The sequence below is a fragment of the Mandrillus leucophaeus genome, unplaced genomic scaffold (genome assembly GCF_000951045.1).
Source record: "Mandrillus leucophaeus isolate KB7577 unplaced genomic scaffold, Mleu.le_1.0 Scaffold179, whole genome shotgun sequence".
NCBI classification, from domain to species: Eukaryota; Metazoa; Chordata; class Mammalia; order Primates; family Cercopithecidae; genus Mandrillus; species Mandrillus leucophaeus.
This window is the reverse complement of record NW_012101798.1, coordinates 1382327-1406230: the sequence shown is the minus strand read 5'-3', so window position 1 is coordinate 1406230 and position 23904 is coordinate 1382327.

The window sequence follows — 23904 nt, the reverse complement described above, 5'->3', positions numbered from 1 at the left end:
GGTGAGTTTTAGCAGAAAAAAATACAATAAAACATACATCTTGAGAGCGGAAGGCATCAGTGAGGAATGCACAACTGAAGATCTATTCATCATTTATATTATTAGAAAAAGTTTTGATTTGAAGTAGATGATAGTTTTGCAAAAATGTACTTGAACATGTAATATTAACTTTGTATTCATTTTATAATAGAGTTTATAAATCTTAGGTAATGGTAGGTTTAAAACTTCTGATTGCATTCTCCCTCCTATATAATTTAAACACTGCACAGTAATATCCACTTTAAATCTAATCCTATATGCTTGATATGATACTATCTTACGCCACACAGGATTCAAAATTTAGAAACAACATGTTTCCAAATTGGACTGCGGTATTTTTTGTTTTGTTTTATTTTTGTTTCAAATAAAAATTATCTTTAAAATGAAGTTAATATTTTTGTAAGATGCTTAAGGAAGTAAGCGTTTATGTTACTATTATGGGTGAATAAGGCTCCTTAAATTCATAAGTCAATGTCTTAAGTCAAAGTACCTCAGAATCTTATCTTAATTAGAAATGGGATCATAGAGTCATTTCAGATGTAATTATTAAGATGAGGTCATACTGTTATATGGTGGTTTCCTAGTCCTGTATAACTGGTGTCCTTATGGAGAGAGAAAGTTTGGATGTGTATGAGGGAGGAGGCCATGTGAAGATGGAAATTATGCTGCCATAAGCCAGCAAGCACTAGAGATTGCTGGAAAACTACTTGACGCTAGGAGAGAGGCATGGAACAAATTCTTCTGCAGAGCCTTAAATGGAGTATGGCCCTGTTGGACACCTAATTCTCAAACTTCTAACCTCTTGAAATGTTTGACAATAAATTTATGTTGCTGAAGCCACTCAGTTTATGGCATGTTGTAACTGTAGACCCAGAAAACAACTACAGTTACCAACAGAATGAAGTGTCAGTTACAAATTCAACTTTATAAGTATTAAATAAAGTAGATGTCAACATTGGTAAAGCAAGTTTGCTATGGGTATTTAATTCAAGGCAGGTCCAGTTTATAATCACTTTCAAATACTGTCTGGTTACACTTGGGCAGATAGGATGCTATATGTAATTACATTCAGATAATTACTTTGTGAGTCCCACACAACTATATTCAGGCATACCTCATTTTATTAGACTTCTCTTTATTGCACTTCACAGATACTGCTTTTTTTTTTTTTTTTTTTTTTTTTTTTTTTTGAGACGGAGTCTCCCTCTGCCGCCCAGGCTGGAGTGCAGTGGCCTTATCTCAGCTCACTGCAAGCTCCGCCTCCCGGGTTTACGCCATTCTCCTGCCTCAGCCTCCCAAGTAGCTGAGACTACAGGCGCCCGCCTCGTCGCCCGGCTAGTTTTTTGTATTTTTTAGTAGAGACGGGGTTTCACCATGTTAGCCAGGATGGTCTCGATTTCCTGACCTCGTGATCCGCCCATCTCGGCCTCCCAAAGTGTTGGGATTACAGGCTTGAGCCACCGCGCCCGGCCAGATACAGCATTTTTTGCATGGAAGGTTTACAGCAACCCTGTATTGAGCAAGTTTATCAGCATCATTTTTTAAATAACATGTGCTCATCTTGTGTCTCTGTGTTATATTTTGACAATCTTCACAATATTTCAATCATTTATTTTCATTATTATTATATCTGCTATGGTAACCCGTGATCAGTGATCATTAATGTTACTATTGTAATTGTTTTGGAGTGCTACAAACTGCACCCATATATGATGGTAAGCTTAATTAATCAATGCTGTATGTGGACTGACTGCTTCACCAATCAGTTGTTCCCCTATCTCTCTCCCTCTTCTCGGGCCTTTCTATTTCCTGAGACATAACAATCTGAAAATGAGGCCAATTAATAACCCTACAATGACCTCTAAGTGTTCAACTGAAAGGAATAGTAGCACATCTCCCACTTTAAATCAAAAGCTATAAATGATTATGTTCAGTGAGGAAGATACATAGAAAGCTCAGATAGGATGCAATCTAGGCCACTTGTGCTGAATAGTTAGCCAAGTTGTGAAAACAAAGGAAAAATTATTGAAGGAAATTAAAATTGCTACTCTCTTTAATTCTGTGAAGCATCAGGGTGATGGGAAAGCTTCAGAGGAAAAGGTTGAAATTAGCAATTGTTGGCTTATGAAGTTTAAGGAAAGAAGTCATCCTCATAACCTGAGTGCAAGGTAAAGCAGTAAGTGCAGATGTAGAGGCAGCGGCAAATTTTCCAGAAGATCTAGCTGAGATAATGGAGGAAGGTGGCTATGCTAACAACAGATTTTCAGTATAGATGAAACAGCTTTCTGTTGGAAAAAGGTGCCATCTAGAACTTTCATGGCTGGAAAGAAGTCAATGCCTGGCTTCAAAACTGCAAAGGATTAGTGCAGAGAGGCAGATCTCTTGTCAGGGACTAATGCAGCTGGTGATTTTAAGTTGAAGCTGATGCTCACTTACCGTTCTGAAAATCCTAGAACTCCTTAAGAATTATGCTAAGTCTTTCCTGCCTGTGCTCTATAAATGGAACAATTTCCATTTTGCTGGAAACAGAAGAGAGAGCTGGGTCATAGCACAACTGTTTACAGCATAGTTTACTAACTTTTTTAAGCCCACTGTGGAGACCTACTGCTCGGAAAAAAAATTCTTTGAAAATATTACTCATATAACAATGCACCTGATTGCCTAAGAGCTCTGATGAAGGTGTACCAGGAGGTTCATGTTGTTTTCATGCCTCATAATACAACATCCATTCTACTACACATAGGTCATGGAGTAATTTTGACTTTCAAATCTTTGTATTTAAAAATATATTTTATAAGGCTCTAACTGCTATCCATAGTAATTCCTCTGATGGATCTAGGCAAAGTCAACTGAAAATCTGGAAAGAATTCACCAGTTTAGATGGCATTAAAATATTTGTGATTCATGGGAGGAAGTCAACATATTAAGGTTAATAGGATTTTGGAAGAAGTTGATTCCAATCTCATAGATAATTTTTAGGTATTCAAAACTGCAGTGGAGGAAGTAATTGCAGATGTGGTAGAAATAGCCAAATAAATAAAATTGAAAGTGGAGCCTGAAGACGTGACTGAATTCCTGAAATCCCATGATCAAACTTGGACAAATAAGGTGTCAATTCTTACGCATTGGCAAAGAAAGTGCTTTCTTGAGATGAAGTCTACTTCTGGTGAAGGTGCTGTGAACACTGTTGAAATGACAGAAAAGGACCTAAAATATTATATAAACTTCGTTGATAAAGCTGCGTCAGGATTTGAGAGGACTGATTCCAATTTTGAAATAAGTTCTACTGTAAGCTAAATGCTATTAAACAAAAGTGTGTGCTACCAAGAATTCTTACATGAAAGGAATAGTCAATTGATACAGCAAATTCATCGTTGTCTTATTTTCAGAAATTTCTACAGCCACCCCAAACTTCAGCAACCATTATTCTGATCAGTCAACAACCATTCATATTGAGGCTAGACTCACCTCCAGCCAAAAAATTACAACTCGCTGAAGGCTCAGATGAGATGATCATTGGCATTTCATAACAGTAAAATACTTTTCATTAAGGTATATGCATTTTTAGATACAATGCAATTTCACACTTAATAGACTACAGTATTGTGTAAACATAACTTTTATGTGTACTGAGAAACCAAAAACTTGTGTGACTCGCTTTATTACTATATTCACTTTGTTGCCCTGGTCAAGGAACTGAACCTATAACCTCTCCAGGGTATGCCTGTGTTTCAAAAAAGAAGTCTTAAGAACATTACCTAACTTCCTGAAAAAATATTAGATTTTAAGCTTTGCATCATTTTATTTGCTGTGACTCAGCACATAATAAATGTGTCTCTTGATATGACTTTCTTCCCAGATAATTAAGAATGAAGTTTCTTTCATGTAGATGGGTAGCAATTTTGTTAATGGTGATTAAAAAAAATGCTGATCAGGAAGAGATGAGTCAATCAGCTTCAAAGAAACTTAAGAAAAATCAATATATTTATTAAAAATGAGCAGTTCACAGTAAGCACAGATGAAGATGAATTATTCTGTGTTATGTGGAATATCACCACAGGGAACAATTTCACTGAACTGTAAGAATGGTGAGGGATGAGGAGGGTGCCTGTTGGGGACCCCTGGTGCTTCTATAATTTAATAAAAGATAAAGAATTGACGAGTGACTCAGATTTCTTAGTGTAAGATGCTCCTATTTAACCAGTAATAATTTTTGACCATTCAATTTTCTAAGAAAAAACAATTTACCTTTTGCTGTCCACATTATTTGGCATGATATTTATGGAGTTTTCCAAAATATTCTATTTTAAAAAGCACTAAGACTTTATTTTTATACAGTAGATACATTTATAGAAAGTTAAGGTATTTCAAGATAAACTTGAGACAAATTGAAATAACAAAGCTTGATTTCCATTCTGCATACAATATTCTCTATAATTACAATGTAGGTTTTGGTCACTTGTTTTGACTAACATAGCTATGCCATCATTTAAATATCTGTATGCCTTTGTTTTTTGTAAATTAAAATTCAGACATACAAAGAAATATAATAAGGAGAGTTAGGATAGCAGTGATAAAAGATAAAATGGCACCACAGTATTTCCTAAATAAGGGATGGTGGTTTTCTTCTATTTGTTTGCTTTTTGTAAACAATGTTTTCTTATATACTATTTTCTCTTGCAAAGATGTTAATAATAACTGCAGAGTGGGTAAGTTAATTTTGTTTATTCACTCTCTGATATCAATGCTTCTTTGTTCATTAGGAAGATCTTTCTTCTAAGCCTTTTAATTTTCTGTCAGGCATAGAGTTTTCCGATTATTTGCAAATCTGTGCTAAACTTACATTTGTACCTAAGGTATAGTGTATCCACCAAATGGCATTCTAAAGTATGCATATTTAAAAATCTGTAACATATATGTTTGAGAAAATATATATATTCTGCTTTGGGAGTGATAACTTAATACTACTAATTTTTTTTTAAAGAATTAAAACTCAAAGTCAAAAATTAGTACAATTTTCCAGGATATGTGGAAAATTGTCTTCCAAATAAAAAGATAAAATACTTTAAAAATATACCTAACTTATTTTATCATGGTTAATATACATTTCTAAAAGTGATAAATCTTAAAATAGTTATTTTTATTTACTTTTTTTTCTTTTGGAGATGAGGTCTTATTCAATAATATTTAAAAAAATATTTTCTTTCAAGTTTCAATGCTACTAGAGTAATAGTAATAGTACTGATTGTACTTTAAAGTGAAATAGTTTGTCTACATAATAATTTTAAGTATTTGCATAAGGATGTTTGCAATTTTAAAAATAATTTGCTACCATTACATTCTCTTAAATCTTGAATTTTCAGTTAGCTAAATGCATCAATATAGGAGACAAAAAAATGTGATTTAGTTCAGATCAGAACCAAAGTCCTCTTTCTCAAGATACCCTCTTTATTGTCCACTTTTTAGTTTTTCTATACTTACCCATTTTCTTTTTCTCGTTCTAAAAGAATGAATTTTACTCTTACACTAAAGAATAAATGGTGTAAGTATTCTCACTCTTTTCTGGAGTAACATTTATTGCTAAAACCTGTTTCACAGGATTCTAATTTTAAATAATGAGCAAGAAACTAAATAAAGAATCTATAAAATTATGTCTTTCATAGGTGTCTTTTGTATAATAAAATAATAAAGATATAGATCATGTAAATTTAGGAAATATGTTAATTGAAACAAAATGTTAAGTTAATCAAAATCATACTAGGATGTTTATAACTAAAACTTTACAAATAATGAGAGATACAAATATATTGCACATGTATAACTAGTAGTTCTAAATAAAGGATGTTTTGTCGGTGTACTCATTTAATAGTTTATCTTTTATGCTTTTTGAGAGTAACATACATTCAAGAAGTAAAAAGCACAAGTCGACAACTTGGTTAATATTTACATATTTAATCACAACCTAGAAAATGATATAGAGTATTTCACCCAAGAATGTTCCCTTATGTTCAGTTTTAGTCAATATCCACATCTGCCCCTCTTTGAAAAGCTTTCTTTCACTTTCTAGCACCATCAATTAGTTTTGCCTATTCTTGAACATGATCTTTACCAGGACAGAGAAAGCTGTGTTAGTCGTCAAGTTCTCATCACAGAACACTTTATTATCAGTCATACTTAATCACAAGCTTCTCTAGTAAAACGTATGGCAGTGCTACTCCAGCAATAGCACTGACAGAGTAAAATTTCAGATCATAACACCTGTATGCCTATATATTTTGCTCCATAGAGCACTGTAATTTGTGCACAAAGAAGCAAAAGGAAAAAACAAACTTTGGAGAAAGTTGTAGCTTTTATAGGACAAACAGACAAATGATTATTGGTGGAATATGCCCAACTATGAAGAAGTTCACCTTGTGTGGTTTATAGGACATTTCTCTCAGAGGGATTTTCTTGTCTTCATTTACTCACAGAATCCTCGGGAAAAAAAATCAAGGAGCCTGCCTTTATAAATGCTTTGTGTATATACACTTTGGATTAACATATATAAGGGGTTATGCTGGAGCTTTAATGTACAAGCAGAGATGGAAAAGGCAACCTTCAACCTGCTCAAGGTAAATTTAGATCCTTTTGTACAGTCTCTGGAAATTCTGCCCTTTATAGAAAAGAGACTTTAAGAATCCTGTACATTGGACCAAGGAAGCAACAAAGCATCATTCTCCCCAGCGTTTTTGATGGAAAGAAAAGCTCACTTTCCCTTAAAGAATCAATAAATAGGCTGGGTGCGGTGTCTCACGCCTGTAATTCCAGAACTTTGGGAGGTTGAAGTGGGAGGATCACTTGAGGTCAGGAGTTCAAGACCAGCCTGGCCAACATGGTGAAACCCCGTCTTTACTAAAAATACAAAAATTAGCCATGCATGGCTGTGGGCACTTGTAATCCCAGTAACTCAGGAGGCTGAGGCAGGAGAATCACTTGAACCCAGGAGGCATAGGTTGCAGTGAGCCGAGATCATGCCATTCATTACACTTCAACCTGGGCGACAAGGGCAAAACCCCACCTCAAAAAAAAAAAAAAAATCAATAATTACGTCTGCATATGCATAAATGCAGACACTAAATTTTCATGGATTTTGATGTAAGGGCAATCCTAGTCTAGAAATTAATATTAAAATACTATGTTAAGACTAGTGAAACTCAGTGAAAATGCAAAAGCATAATCCATATTATTACAACATCTTTTCAAACCTTATAAACCCACAAATAAATACTCACTAGAACAGCTCTGTCAGGTAGTTTATTCTAATCCCCATGAATGTGAATTTACTGTGATATCATGCTCTAATTTTGTTACATCATATGACAAAAGAGATTTTTCAAATCTAATTAAGTTACTCATTAATGTATTGTGAGTTTTAAAAAGAGAGGATGTCTGCGTGAGATTGTCTGTGTGAGGGATATTGCAAGTGTGAAAAAGATTTGACACTCCATTGCTGGTTAGAAAATACAGGGAGCTACATAAGGAGAAATGTGAGCTGCCTTTCAAGGCTGAGAGCCGTCCCCAACTGACAGTCCTCATTAATTGGGGTCCTCAGTCTCAAAAAGACTGAATTCTACCAAAAAAATGGAATGAGCTTGGAAGCAGAATTTTCCCTAGGTCCTATTGATGAGTCTGGTTATGCCAATACTTTGGTTCCAGCCCCCTGAGACCTTAGCAGAGAATGTGGAGGAGCCTGTATCAGGACAATTCTCCAGGAGACCTTGGACAGACTGTTTTTCTTGCTTTCTTGCTTGTAGTAGTCAAGAATAACTGAAAATGTGCTGGCAATGCAGTATCTTGAAATACGAGGAACTTTCTGAAAAAGCCTGAACCTTGTTCCTGTCCCTCCTAGGAGATTTCCAGGAACAGACCCAATATTGTCCCTCTCTCCCCTGGGAGCAAGATGTCCTTCAGAGCTTTGCCCAATGAGTCATGTGACCCCTGAATGTATAACCTAGGGTGGGCTGCTTTTTTCCGGGTCTCTCAGCTGTGGTGGAAGTGGGGCACCTGCAGTTGAGACTTCTTCCACCCTGGGAAGCCATCTTGAGCCTTGAGGACTGGCTTGCAATGAATCCTGGACCTCTTTTGTCCCTTGCTGCCTACCTATTAGGTAATACATCCACTTCATGTAACCAGTTGCATATGAGTGTGTTATGTCTCACTGGACTCAGAGAAGTTGGTATTAGTTTGGTGCAAAAGGAATTGTGGTTTTTGCATTGTTGGAATTTGCCGTTTTTTACTAGAATACATTCTAAAATAAATGTAGTTATGTTATACATCATTTTAGTGGGCATTTCTTGTTTTATGGTTTTTTTTCTTTTTTCTTTTTTTTTTTTTGCTAATGACTTATTTGCTGTCTAGTTTATGTTTATTTTAGACTATGGAAATGATGTTGGACAAAAAGCAAATTTGAGCATTTTTCTTATTCGAGTTCAAAATGGGTCGTAAAGCAGCAGAGACAACTCACAACATCAAAAACACATTTGACCCAGGACCTGCTAACAAAGGTACATTGCAATGGTCGTTGAAGAAGTTTTGCAAAGGAGATGAGAGCCTTGAAGATGAGGCGCATAGTGGCCATCCATTGGAAGTTGACAACAACCAATTCAAAGCAATCATTGCCTGGCGTGGTGGCTCATACCTGTAATCCCAGCACTTTGGGAGACCGAGGCAGGTGGATAACTTTGAGCTTAGGAGTTTGAGAACAGCCTGAGCGACATGACGAAACCCTGTCTCTACTAAAAATACAAACATTAACTGGGCATGGTGGTGTGCACCTGTAATCCCAGCTGTCTGAGGCTGGAGAATCATTTGAACCCTGGAGTCAGAGGTTGCAGTGAACCAAGATCGCTCCACTGACAGCCTGGACAACAGGGCAATACTCCATGTCAGAAAAAAATATGTGTACACGTATATATATATGTGTGTGTGTGTGTGTGTGTGTATATATATATAAAGGTCGTCATCACCGTTTGGTGGTCTGCTGCTGGTCTGATCTACTACAGCTTCCTGAATCCAGGGGAAACCATTACATCTGAAAAGTATGTTCAGCAAATGGATGAGATGTACCAAAACCTGGCCTGCAGCTAACATTGGTCAACAGAAAGGGCCCAGTTCTTTCCCACAACAATGCTCAACTACATGTCGCAAAACCAATGCTTCGAAAGTTGAATAAATTGGGCTAAAAAGTTTTGCCTCCTCCGCCATGTTCACCTGACCATGCTACAGTCTTAACAAAATTTTCATGTTACATAACATGGCTTGGTATTTTTCTAACATTCATTAAGAGTTCCATCACCCTTTCTATGTAGCCCCAAAACTATCACCATAATTTTTGTTATAAAAGTACTCATTCCTGGTATTAAATATTTTATCTGTCAATTTACCCAAGCTGTGCAGCTGTAAAAGGATTCTAAAATTTCAGCATCTTACAAGAACAAATATTTATTCGTCACTCATGTTATATATGCATTACTGATTGAGTTCAGTTAACTCTTCTACTTCTTCATGAAGGGGCATAGGCTGAAGAAATAGCTTAAGATACATTGCTGGCTATAAGAAATAGCTTAAGATACATACCTCTTGCCAGAGGTAAAGGGGAGAATACAGAGGAACCCAATGATGACTCTTCTAGTAAAAATGAATCTCCTCCATTTATATTTCTTTAACCAAAGCAAGTCCCACAGTCAAGCATATTATCAATGAACAAGCATGTATAATCTTTCCACAAGAAAGGGAAGTTTATATTTTGTACATTATAAGTTAGCAGCAGCAGCAGTGTTTTTCACTTTTTCATTCCTTTTTTTTTTTTTGTCTTTGATGGATATAATTCCTTCAAATATTCCTGAAGTAGATGCTTCGGACTTTGTGTTGTACAAAAGAAGCCCATTCCTTGTTCTCAGTAAGCTCATAATTTACAAAATGAGATAAATGCTTTGAAGATACATGGAAATGATGTGATTGAAGATGAACAGATTGTAACCAAGTGAAGAGTAGGGGGGAGTTCTTTCTGCTAAGACAGAGTAGATGTTATAAGAACAACCCTCCTACCAAGTCCTAATTAGGATAGTTAGATAAAATTCAAAAGCCACCTGTTTGGAGTTACTACAGAGAAACAAAGGCAGCTGAATCACAGTCTTCTTCAAGGCACCAGAGAGAGGGGAAGTACATTTTGGTGAACCTAACATGTCACCAACTTTGCCCTCAAGAGTTTTTGCCAATTTGTATCCAGCCTGTGTATGGTTGAAAGGCAAGCAGAAGGTGCTACAAATGGCTGAAAAGTTTGGTAGTTTAGGTAGTCTTATGAGACTGAGAAGGCCGAAAAAATATTCACAATTTCCAAAGCAGCCAGAGTATAAAAGTTAAGAACCCAGACAGAATGAGAGACAAAGAGAATAAAGAGTGAACATCACTTTCATTCTTGAGTCATTTTTTTTTTTTTTTTTTTTTTTTTTGAGACGGAGTCTCGCTCTGTCGCCCAGGCTGGAGTGCAGTGGCCGGATCTCAGCTCACTACAAGCTCCGCCTCCCGGGTTCCCGCCATTCTCCTGCCTCAGCCTCCCGAGTAGCTGGGACCACAGGCGCCGCCACCTCGCCCGGCTAATTTTTTGTGTTTTTAGTAGAGACGGGGTTTCGCCATGTTAGCCAGGATGGTCTCGATCTCCTGACCTTGTGATCCGCCCGTCTCGGCCTCCCAAAGTGCTGGGATTACAGGCTTGAGCCACCGCGCCCGGCCTCTTGAGTCATTTCTTAATTGGTAAGCAGGGCAGGAATGAGAAAGTGAGGAGATTCCAGCAGTCTCATAGAACGATGGAAAAAATAAGCAGATTTCAGGGTTTTCCAAGAAGAGAATTCAGCTGAGATCCTTGGGAATCCGCCTCTAAAAGTAAGTAGTACTGGGAACACAAGGGTTCTATAATGAACAAAATCCATTTTACATTTTACACACCCATTGAACATTTTCTGGAGTAGCTTGATGTTACTGTGCATTATGAAGTAAATAGATAAGTGAAGCTCACAATTTGATTATTTATTTTGTTTGACTTTTTTGTCTTCTATTTATTTCTCTACATCAGGTAGGTAGAAAAAATATGTTTTACTGGTGAACAGAATTCACTTGCCACTAAGAGTTGGCTAAAAAATGGACAAATCCTGGATTAACTGGTTTATAAAAGGAAAACAACTAAGTGGTAAGTTAGCTCAAACAAAATATATTATTACATGAAGTTTTCCCTAAGGAAGAGTTTGCTAGCTGTAACCTGAAGCTATCTGAAGTCTCAGCCCATGCACTCACCTCAGATACAACATAATTCTTCAGTAAATGGTGAAGACATTATTCTTTCTAGATTTAGAAAGATTTATTACAGGAAATATTCAGGTGTAAGGAATTGAATGAAACAGAATAAACAAATAATTACCGATTCAAATCAGTGGTGAACATCTTCATTACTATTCAAAAAGTAGTTTTTGTCTTAATAAATCCATATTAATTTTCTCAGTTTTCTAATATATGACTAACTTTGTTTGATAATCATTCCAGTTAGCATCAATATTATTTCTGAGTTTGAAAAACAAACTCTGGATTTTGGGAAGCATAATTTGTATGCTTAAAACAAAGTTTCTGTTTCAGTTAATTGAACAGCTTATATGGACTTGCAGTGAGTGTATAAAATAGAAATACCGTTATGCTAGACTTCTAATCTGAGCCCTGTTATGGGAAAAATGCTATTAAATACCACTGGCATATTGCTATGCACAGACCCTGTATTTTCTATGTTCAAACAACTCTTTCTTTGTTTGGTAGGCTGAAATGGAATGAAAAAGCATGAATTGAATATTTCGTGCTGTGCAGGTATGTATAATTCATAATCAACTTCTTCAAAAAGAAATAGATAAGAAGTACTGAAAGCTATAAATGAAATATTTCTATACTTAACAGATACACTGAATAAAGATCTTTTAAGTTTTATCTGCACTGATGCCGAAAAATTACAAAAATAACAAGCCACTAAGTATGAATCAGACTGAGAGAGAAAGAGAAAAGAGTTAAACAGAACAATGGATAGCTGTCCATATAAAACATAGAAGTTGTTTTCTCTCAAGTAACAAAATGTTAGCAAAGTTTGTAGCAAGATATTTGAATCAATTACTCACTTCTTCCCTTTTTTCTTGTGAATGCAATGTGAGTGGTAAAGTTATTAAAAGAGGATATTTCAAAATTCCTCTTAAAATGTTAAATTAAAGATAATTATGGTCAGTTCCTTCCCTCACTCAACTGTTCATTCATTTATTAATTCCACAAATCTTTATCGAGCAGCCACCATTTATCAGTGTTTATAAATGGAGTGACCATGTAATTTATAATCCAAACTAAGACAAGTTTCAGTGTAAAGAGGAGACAAACATAGAATATTTTGGCGACAGTTCAAAAGTAAAACTAGCTCTTCCAAAGCAGGCTTATATGAACACCCCCTTATAAAACTTGCTCTTTGAACTTAAGGACTTCATAGCGTATCATTTTATACTCGAAAAGGAACATAAAACTCTAACGTGGTATGACAACCACATGAGCACCTCCAGGATGATAGAAATGTGTGTAGGATGAAACTGACCTAGTTAAGATCATGAGAAGATTTTTAGAGAAAGTAACTTTAAGCTGAGGAAAAGATAATATTGGTTATATTTCAACTGTGTAATATTACAGATTGGACTTAGTAAAACACTAAAAATAAATTTGAATCTTCTAACCAAATAAATCATTCAGCATAGGAAAAGATTATACAATATCTTCATGAAAACAAAATGAAGTTTGTGTGTTTGTGTGCTCCAAATCATAGAGTAGGTAGAAATACCCAGTCTGAGGCCTAGATCTGAATTATTAAAGAAAACTGCTAAAGTACCATAACAATTCTGTTATCCTAATAAAATTGTTCAATTCTGAATAATATCATAAGCTACAAAACGGTGTTCCCAATTATAAACACAGCAGAATAGTTCTGCTGTATACATACATCTAAACATTTAAAAAGGAGTTCTTGCTAAAAGTTCACTACAAATATTTTACAACACTCATAACTGTTCTCTCAAGATTTTTATTTGGTGGTATTTTATATATCTTAACGAGTTATTAGAAATAAAAAATAAATTTAACGTTAAGATTGAGAACTGGATATTTACTGAGAAATCTGTTCTTATTGTACAGAAGAAAAGTTAAGCTGCTTCATACAAGGTAGCAATACTAATTATGATCCATGAAGCCTTGATTCCATATCCAATTCATGAAGTATAAGCATGCTTTTGTTAATTACTTATAAAAATGCTCATACAATGACTATTTTGTAAAATTCAGTAAGTAACTATAAATGTTAAATTTGTTTTAACTGAAGAGCAGTTAAATAGCCATAGTTATTTGTTTATAGCATAGTAATTGATTCCTTGATCTAACTGGCTTTCATTGCCAATGAATTTCAATGTGCCGTTTGCATGTGACAACCTTAAACCTTGCCATCATAGGGAACAGTTTCACTTCCAAGGAAATATTCACAGTGCCCTCTTCCCTTCACATTCCTTGACTTTCATAGTTTCTAATTTTGAAAGATTAATCAAAATTTCATAATTCATTCAGTCCATCAATTCCTTTTTATTACTCAAATCACTCTGATTTTATCCATTAGCTAATAAATCACCCTCTGAACCATTCCCTGAAATTTTGTCCTTGCCTTTTCACTGCAATTCTTGTCAAACACACTTAGAGAACCCTGCATCACCTGCCACTCTACTTGCTATTGGTTACTGCCTTGGAGTTGATACCCCACAAAAGAATACTCAAATCCCCCAAAACACTCTTTAAAAATGTTTGTTTAGAGTTTAGTTTATAGTTATTTAGTGGCTGCTACTCTCCTTTTCTTCCCTGAATTCTTCACACTTTTTCCTGTAGGAAGACAATTTTAGTCAATGCTGTATTAAAGAGAATATCGCAATATAGATGTATGCCCTAATTTATCCTTCATTTCAGCATTACTTTGAAAAGAGAGCTATTGAGGGTTCACAGTTTATTTGAAAACTTGAAGTTTCTGATTGTCCTTCTGCTTATGTAGGCAGTCTTTATTATATTCTTCATAGGCTGTGCTTTCCTGCGTGTTATTTGGCAGAGTTCTGGCTTGTGCCATCTCTGATATGTCTAATCCTGGATCTTCGTTGAACTCTTATTCTCTCTTGATGATCATGGCTAACAAATTGGCTGAAACGTCAGGAACAACTTTGTCAGTATCTCTACTACCATACAATGAAGGCCTTATGCTTTACTTATTAATTTTTGTTCTATAAGATTATAGTATTTATTTTTAATGAATGCATTTAATGAATATATTTAATTTTTTCCAAATGTTTGCATAAATAAAAAACCTTCATATTAAGGCATAAATGAATATAATTATCCAAAATCTTCTACCATTATCTTTTTCAGAAATGTTCTTCTAATTCTTTAAGATAGTTCCTTTACTTTGTTTTGAATAATTTTATAACCTCTACATATTATATATGCATGTGTATGTTTTTTCTGTTTTTTTTTTCTTAGAATTAATAACTATAAACACTAGTTTGTGGTCACTGTTGTTTTTTTTTACCTTAGTTTTGCTTTTTTCAAAAATCTGTAGATTAAATCCTTTTTATATCTACATCAATATTAAAGATGATCAAACATATGTCCCCATGTTAAGCATATCAATAACTGAGAGTGGTCTGAAGTTTACCTTAATTGCAGGTCAACAAGCTCGTTATGTTTCATGCATGCTGACAGGAGACAGAAGATTCCTGGGTCACAGACAAAATATTTTATTATATACACGCGACAGCAGGAACTTGTTCTTTGTGCAAGTTTCCTATGTGCCCCAAGTCCCTGGTGAGCCTGGACAGGTTGTAGGCACATGGTTTGTGACATAGCAGGGGAACCACCAACTTAGGAAATTATATTTCTTAATAATGGGATGCAAACAAACCTGACCAACATTTGCTCTGAAAGAAAACATTAGCTTTATTGTACTGGATAGTAAGCAAACCCACCCTCTGTAAAGCAAAGAAAAACCCTTTCTTCCAAGACTGTTTTACAAGCAGCCTTGGAAATATAGACTATAGCAAAAGGATGTCAGTGCCTCTGCTGACAAGACGGACAGAAATGTGTGTACCATGAAGAATTATCTTTCAATAATGCAGACTTGCAATCAACTTCTTGTTTCACAATACAAAATAAGATTTTCTTCTTTCACATTTTCTGATTTTCTGGCTCTTTCATTTGATTGGGAACCTGTAATGTCAAATCCTTGATAATGTTAAGACTTTTTTTTAAAATTTGCTCTTTCCAGGTAGTGTTTACTAATAAAAACAGAACTACCAAAATACAAGTTTCCTATAACATATATCTGTTGGGTTATGCATAAGAAAAAAAGGCACTGTTCATTGGCAATAAGAAAATTTTTTTTTGCTTTAAATAAAAGAAGAAAAATACATGCGATAATTTGGTACAGGCACACAATACAGGGTAATCACACCATTTAAAATGGGGTTTCCAGTCCCCAAAACATTCATCCATAATTATGCAATTATACTCTTTCAGTTATTTTCAAATGTACAATTAAATTTTATTGGCTATAGACATCCTATTGCACTATCAAATGATAGGTCTTATTATTCTTTCTAAATATGGTTTTCCTATCTATTAACCACCCCTACCTCCCCTACTACCCTTCCCAGCTTCTGGTAACCATCTTTCTACTCTCTCTGTCCATGAGTTCAATTGTTTTGATTTTTAGATCTCATAAATAAGTGAGAACATGCCATGTCTGTCTTTCTGCGCCTGGCTTATTTCCTGTAGCATAATGACCTCCAGTTCTATCCATGTCACTTCAAACGACAGGTTCTCATTCTTTTTTATGGACGAATGTTATTCCATTGTGTACCAGTGCCACATTTTCATTATCTATTCATCTCTTGATGGATACTTAGGTCACTTCCAAATTTTGGCTATTGTGAAGAGGACTGCCACAAACATGGAAGTGTGGGTATCTCTTCAACATACTGACTTCCCTTCTTTTGGGTACATAACTAACAGTGGGATTAGTGGATGATAAGTAATTCTGTTTCCAGACTTTTAAGGATCCTCCAAACTGTTTTGATACTGGTTGTACTAATTTACAATCCTAGCAACAGTGTACAAGGGTTCCTTTTCTCCATATCCTCACCAGCATTTGTTATTGCCTGTCATTTGGATATAAGCCATTTTTACTGGGATGAGATGATATCTCGCTGTAGTTTTGATTTGCATTTCTCGGATAATCAACGATATTGAACACCCTTTTCTAAAGCTGCTTACCATTTGTATGTCTTCTTTTGAGAAATGTCTATTCAAATCATTGGCCCATTTTTTAGATGGGATTATTAGATTTTTTTTTTGAGCTATTCATATATTCTGGTGAGAATCCCTTGTCATGCGGGTGGTTTGCAAATACTTTCTCCCATTTTATGGGTTGTGTCTTCACTTTATTGGTTGCTTCCTTTGCTGGGCAGATGGCTTTTAACTTGATACGATACCACGTGTCCATTTTTGCTTTGGTTGCCAGAGCTTGTGGCATACTGCTCAAGAAAATTTTGCCCAGACCAGTGTCATGGAGTGTTTCCCCAGTGTATTTTGTAGTGGTTTCATAGTTTGAGGTATTTGCTTTAAGTGTTTAATTCATTTGATTTAATTTTGTATTTGTGAGAGATTGGGGTCTAGCTCCATTTTTCTGCATATAGTTATCCAATTCTCCCAATACTATTATTAAAAAGACTGTCTTTTCTCCAGGGTATGTTCTTGGAAACCTTGTCAAAAATGAGTTCATTCTAGGTGTATGGATTTGACTCTGGATTCTCTATTTTCTTCCAATGGTCTATGTGCCTGTTTTTATGCAAGTACCACACTGTTTTGGTTGCTATACCTCTGCAGCATAGTTTGAAGTCAGTAATGTGATCAGGGTTTTTTTTGTTTGTTTGTTTTACTTTGGTTTGTTTTGTTTTGCTTTTTTTTTGGCGTAAGATAGCTTTGGCTATTCTGGGTCTTTTTGGGATTTCATATAAGTGTTAGGATTTTCTTTCTGTATCTGTGAAGAATGTCATTGACATTTTGATAGCAATTGTATTGAATCTATAGATCATTTAGAGTAGTCTGGATATTTTAACAACACTGATTCTTCCTCTCTATGAAGATGAAATAACTTTACATATTTCGGTATCCTCTTCAATTTCTTTCATCAGTGTTTTATAGTTCTCATCATAAAGAACTTCTACTTCATTGGTTAATTTGTAGGTGTTTAATTTTATTTGTGGCTTTTGTAAATGGGATCACTTTTTAAATTCTTTTTCAGATTTTTTATATTAGCATACAGAAATGCTAATAATTTTTGTATGTTGATTTTGTATCCTGAAACTTTACTAAATTTGTTTATCAGTTCTAACACTTTTTGATGGAGTCTTCAGGTTTTTTCAAATATAAGATCATGTCATATGCAAACAAGAATACTTTGACTTCTTTCTTACCAATCTGGATGCCCTTTATTTCCTTCTCTTTTCTAATTGCTCTAGCTAGGACTCCCAGCATCATGTTGAATAACAGACATAAAAGTTAGATTTTTGTGGTGTTCCACAACTTAGAGGAAAGGCTTTCAGTTTTTCCCTAGTTGGTATGCTACTAGCTGTGGGTCTATAGCACATGGCTTTTATTATATTGAGGCATGTTCATTCTATCTCCGGTTTTTGAGGGATTTTATCATGAAGGAATGTTGAATTTTATCAAATGATTTTTCAGCACCGGTTGAAATGATTTTATGGTTTTTGGTTTTCATTCTGTTGATATGATGTACCAGATTGATTTGCATATGTTAAACCATCTTTGCATCCTTTTTCAAAACCTTACTTGGTCATGATGAGTGAATTTTATAACATATTGCTGAATTTGGTTTGTAGTATTTTATTGAGGACTTTTACATCAATATTTTTAGAGATATTGGCCTTTTTTTAATGTGCCTGTCTGGTTTTGGTATTAGGCTAATACTGGCCTCATAGAATGAGTTTGAAAATATTCCTTCCTCCTCTATTTTTCAGAACAGTTTGAGTAGGATACATTTTAGTTCTTCTTTCAATGCTTTGATAAAATTCTGCAGGGAAGTCATTGGGTCCTGGGCTCTTCTTTCCTGGGAGACTTCTTAATACAACTTCAATCTTGTTACTTGTTATTGATGTGTTCTGATTTCGGAATTTTCATGGTTCAATTCTGGTTGGTTATTTGTGTCTAGAAATGTATCTATTTCTTCTAGGTTTTCCAATTTACTGGCATGTAGTTGCTCATGGTAGTCACTAATGATTCTTTGAATTTCTATAATATCAATAGTAATGTCTCTCTTTTCATCTCTGATTTCATTTATTTGGAACTTCTCTGTCAAAGGTTTATCAATTTTGTTTAACTTTTTGAAGCAACAAAAACTTTTTGTTGTATTAATCTTTTGTATTATTTTATTTCAATTTCATTTATTTCTGCCCTGATCTTTATTATTTATTTTATTCTACTAATTTTGGGTTTAGTTTGCTATTGCTTTTCGTGTTATTTAAGATGCATTGTTAGGTTGTTTATTTGAAGGTTTTTTTATTTTTATTTTTTATGTAGACACTTATACCTATAAAATTCCCTCTTAGAACTCCTTAGCCCTCCCTTAGTTGCCCTGGCTGATGTCTCATGACCCATGTTTTCAGGTATTATGCATTTGTGAATTAAGAATTAGAAACATATGATGTACACTGAATTTATGAAAATTATTTTTCGCCCAACAAAGAGATAGCGATCTCAACTACTTCCTAAGGCTATTGAGCCCCCACTCATCCTGATTCAGTGTTTCTACATTTTATTTACATCTGGAAGTAGAATAGATTAAGCCTTACAAGGGGCTCTTATATATTTGTCACTGAGCCAAATGCATTATTAGTACAAGTATGGTGAATGTATGGGGAAGCGAGACACACACAGATAAAAATTAAAAGACGATATATGATAAAATATACAATAAATAATATGTTACTAACTGGTTATATCGACTTAAGAAGAAGCTTCAACAATATTTTGTTTCAGAAGTAAATGCTTAATTTCAAAAGTTAAAATGTTTGTATTTTCCCTGATTAATATAGTTTTTGATGAAATACAGTAAAAAAGTTTGATTTCTTTTATTTAAATAACATCACTGAACAGCCTATATGGTTGTAAATTTGCTTACCAATATTTAACATTGTATTTATTTTTAATAATGGTTAAAGTCATCTAAAATTAGAGCATAAATTAGAATGGACAACTGTTTAAATTATAGGCAGATGGTCAATAAATGCTTTATTCAATTCTAAGCCATCTATGTACAATATCTTAATATTTTTAAGCAATACAGAGATAAACCTGAAATTAATTATTCACTCTAGTTCTTGTTAAGCCATCATTTTATGAATTTTGAAATTAATGTTTTAATTATCATCAAAGATTATTTTCTTCTTCGAAAAATAACTTTAATTTTTATTTTGGCAAAATCTTTACAAAAATAAGGTAATAGCTTTTCAGAAAGTTAATTCCCAGCCCTTGGGACACTCATGTAATGAAGTGACAAATTAAATGCAATAGGACATAACACAATGACTAATAATTAGTAACAAAATAAAACTTAATAGTGTAAATCAATTTGGAGTTGATTTTTTAAAGTTTTTTTTTTTTTTTTCTACTAATTTCCATAGCTCACCGAACAGTTACCATCATTTTTCTTGTATCCCCCTGGGTAGTGGTTGTTTCCCAACCTAGACTAAAATTATCATGAGACTACCAAAGGAGGGCATCCAAATAGACTCCAAGAATTCAATTAAACTAAGTTAAGTTTTTGGTTTTTCTTTTCTTTTCAGGGTAGCTGGGTTTTTTTGTTTTTTGTTTTTTTGTTTTTTTTTTTTATTTTTTTTGAGAAGGATTCTCGCTCTGTTGCCTAGGCTGGAGTGCAGTGGCCAGATCTCCCCTCACTGCAAGCTCCGCCTCCCAGGTTCATGCCATTCTCCTGCCTCAGCCTCCTTAGTAGCTGGGACTACAGGCACCCGCCACCACGCCCAGCTAACTTTTTGTATTTTTAATAGCAACGGAGTTTCACCATGTTAGTCAGGATGGTCTCAATCTCCTGACCTCTTAAGCCACCCGCCTCGGCCTCCCAAAGGCATGAGCCACCAGGTCTGGCTCAGGGTAGCTTTTAAATAAAAATAAAAATTCCTGATAAGGCATTGGACCAATGTCCACAAGTTAGATTATCTAGCTCCATACACACCTCAGGGATGTCAGGGACAATCAAATGAATGGTGCTTTCTTTAATCATTTTCATTAGTACATAATAGCACCCACAGTTTAGTTTAGATGGGCAGTTTTTAACCAACACCTACATTCTGTGATGAATTTTTGCATATATTCTTAAAGTCTCTCAAATCAAAATTATTTTCTGGTTGTTCTGTACTCTTTATTGCATTATAGACAATGCCAAGTTCTTGTCTGAGACAAAATATTGATGTTATCTGTTGATAATTTTGCATCTCCTGTGAATATTTAGGATAGCTACAACCTCTGAATATGTAGGATAGTTGAGCATAAAATGCATTTCATCTTTCCATAGGTCTAGTAGCAAAAGCATATCTTGTTTGCAGAGAGAGACTTGCAATTCAGATTTTTCTTGGATCTTTAATATTGGATTAGGTGTATTTTAAGACATACTAAAGACTCTTAGGAAAGCATGTCATAGGTCATTAACTATTTCTTGTATGCCTTAAATTGTTTCTATGTCTGTAATGTGATACATACATTTCCACTTAAGCACATTATTTTTGAAGTTCTAGTTCAACTTTCAATAAAGTGTTATAATATTGAATAATTTCTTGAGGAAAATTTTTGTTAACTCTCCAATTAAAATTATGTAGATTTCATCTAAAATGTTTGCATTATAAATATACCTCAAGTTTTAATGGCAGTATAAAATAACATCTCTATAAACTATCTTATTTCTGAATGCTGCCAGTACCATATAATTGAATGCTTTCCTTTTTTTGCTTTGTCTGCCAGTATGCTCTAAATGTGTTGCTTAATTAAAGTAATTAATATGTTCTAAGTGATAGAAAAAAATCCCATTGAGTATGTGCGGGAGATAAATCATGAATAAACCAAAATAATTCGCACATGAAAAGAAGGCTGTAAAATTCAGTAGATGGATGGTATGAGCAACAACATAATGCATTCTGTTTACATGATTTATGGCATTTGAAGGAAAATTAGTATTTTGCAAAGGTAATGATCGTGAAAAGGTTATACATTTTGTTTTTTTCTCCTGCTTTTGAGACAATGATGAAGTGTTGCTCTTTTATTTTACCTAAAACACCAGATTTTAAAGTGTATTTATATTAGTCTACTACTAACTGTCCTGAGGCAAATGGTTAAGGAAAAGACCTATTCTTTTAATTACTCTCAAGCACAACTAATGATTGATTCATATTTTGTATACAGAGGATCTAAAACAAAATAAATTTAGTCTTAGTTATAAAGTCAAAACATCTTAAATAAAACAAAAGTTAATAGTTCATTTTGGAGAAGCAAAAAGTATATGAAAATCATAGTGAATGTGCTATGATTCACCAAAGATGCTTATGGTAATATTATTTTAGTCTGATATTTTTCATTTTATTTATATATTTTTTTCTTTATTTAAACTGTATTTTATACAAAATAGTTTATTTTTGTTTGTTTTTTTGTTTTTGTTTTTGAGATGGAATCTCGCTCTGTCGCCCAGGCTAGAGTGCAGGGGTGCGATTTCGGCTCACTGCAAGCTCCACCTTCCGGGTTCACGCCATTCTCCTGCCTCAACCTCCCGAGTAGCTGGGACTACAGGCGCCCACCACCACACCCGGCTAACTTTTTGTATTTTTAGTAGAGGTAGGGTTTCACCATGTTAGCCAGAATGGTCTTGATCTCCTGACCTCGTGATCCACCTGCCTCGGCTTCCCAAAGTGCTGGGATTACAGGTGTGACCCACCATGCCAGGCCACAAAATAGGTTTAATAGTATCAGCAAAAAATTATTTTTATAAATTATAGAGTTTCTGCAATGAAAAACAAAAGACATAGAAAATAGAAATTCGTGTTTATTCAACTGTTTTTTCATTTTCAGGTATATCATTATATAACAGTCATTTGAACTCATTTTCCTGTAGTTTTCCAAATGCAAGATAACATATGAGGTAAAAGCAGTAGGAGGAAGACATCAAACGAGAGTAGAAATATGTGGTACATCCTACATAGCCTACATCCCTATGCTAGTAGGTAGACAGCAATATACATAGTATTATATGTAGTAAGACCTGTGGATTATGTAATAAATATAGAAATACTCAAATCCGTGTTCTGCCATTTACTGAATGTACTGTTTTGTCTATGTCATAGCATTTCTCTAAGCTTAGTTTCCTCACCTCTAAATTATATATCATTTTAGATTCAGGGGGCAAATGTGCATATTTTTTATAATGTGTACTGATGGGAATTGGGCTTCTAGTCTACCTATTACCAAAGTGGTAAACGTTGTACTCAATAGGTAATTTTTCAACTCTGACGCTTCCCACCCCCATCACATCCCCAGTGAATGTGTATTGATTGTTTAGCTCTCACTTATAATTGAAATCATGTAGTATTTTGTTTTACATTTCTGAATTAGTTCATTGAGGATAATGGCCTGCAGCTGCACCTATGTTGCTACAAAGGACATGATTTCATTCTTTATAATGGCTGTGTAATATCCCATGGTATATGTGTACCACATTTTCTTTATTGAATCAACCATTGATAGACCCTCAGGTTGGTTTTGTGACTTTGCTATTGTGAATAGTGTTACAGTATGAGTGCATCATTTTTATACAACTATTTATTTTCCTTTGGGTAGATAACCACTAGAGGGATTGCTGGGTTGAATGGTAGTTCTATTTTGGTTCGTTGAGAAATCTCCATACTGTTTACCCTGGATGTTGAACTCATCTATATTCCCATCAAAAGTGTATGATCATTCCCTGTTCTCTGCCTGCATACCATCATCTGTTGTTTTTTGACTTTCAATAATAGCCATTCTGACCAACGTAAGATGATATGTCATTGTGGATTTAATTTGCATTTCTCTAATGATTAGTTATATAAAGCATTTTTCCATAGGTTTATTGGGCACTTGTATTTCTTCTTTTTTTAAAAAATTATACTTTAAGTTCTAGGGTACATGTGCACAAAGTACAGGTTTGTTACATATGTATACATATGCCATTTTGGTGTGCTGCACCCATTAACCAGTCATTTACATTAGGTATATCTCCTAATGCTATCCCTACTCCCACCCCCAACCCCATGACAGGCTCCGGTGTGTGATGTTCCCCTTCCAGTGTCCAAGTGTTCTCATTGTTCAGTTCCCACCCATAAGTGAGAACATGCAGTGTTTGGTTTTCTGTTCTTGCGATAGTTTGCTGAGAATGATGGTTTCTAGCTTCATCCATGTCCCTACAAAGGGCATGAGCTCATCCTTTTTTATGGCTGCATTGTATTCCATGGTGCATATGTGTCACATTTTCTTAATCCATTCTATCATTGATGGACATTTGGATTGGTTCCAAGTCTTTGCTATTTGAATAGTGCCACAATAAACATACGTGTGCATGTGTCTTTATAGCAGTATGATTTATAATCCTTTGGGTATATACCCAGTAATGGGATGGCTGGGTCA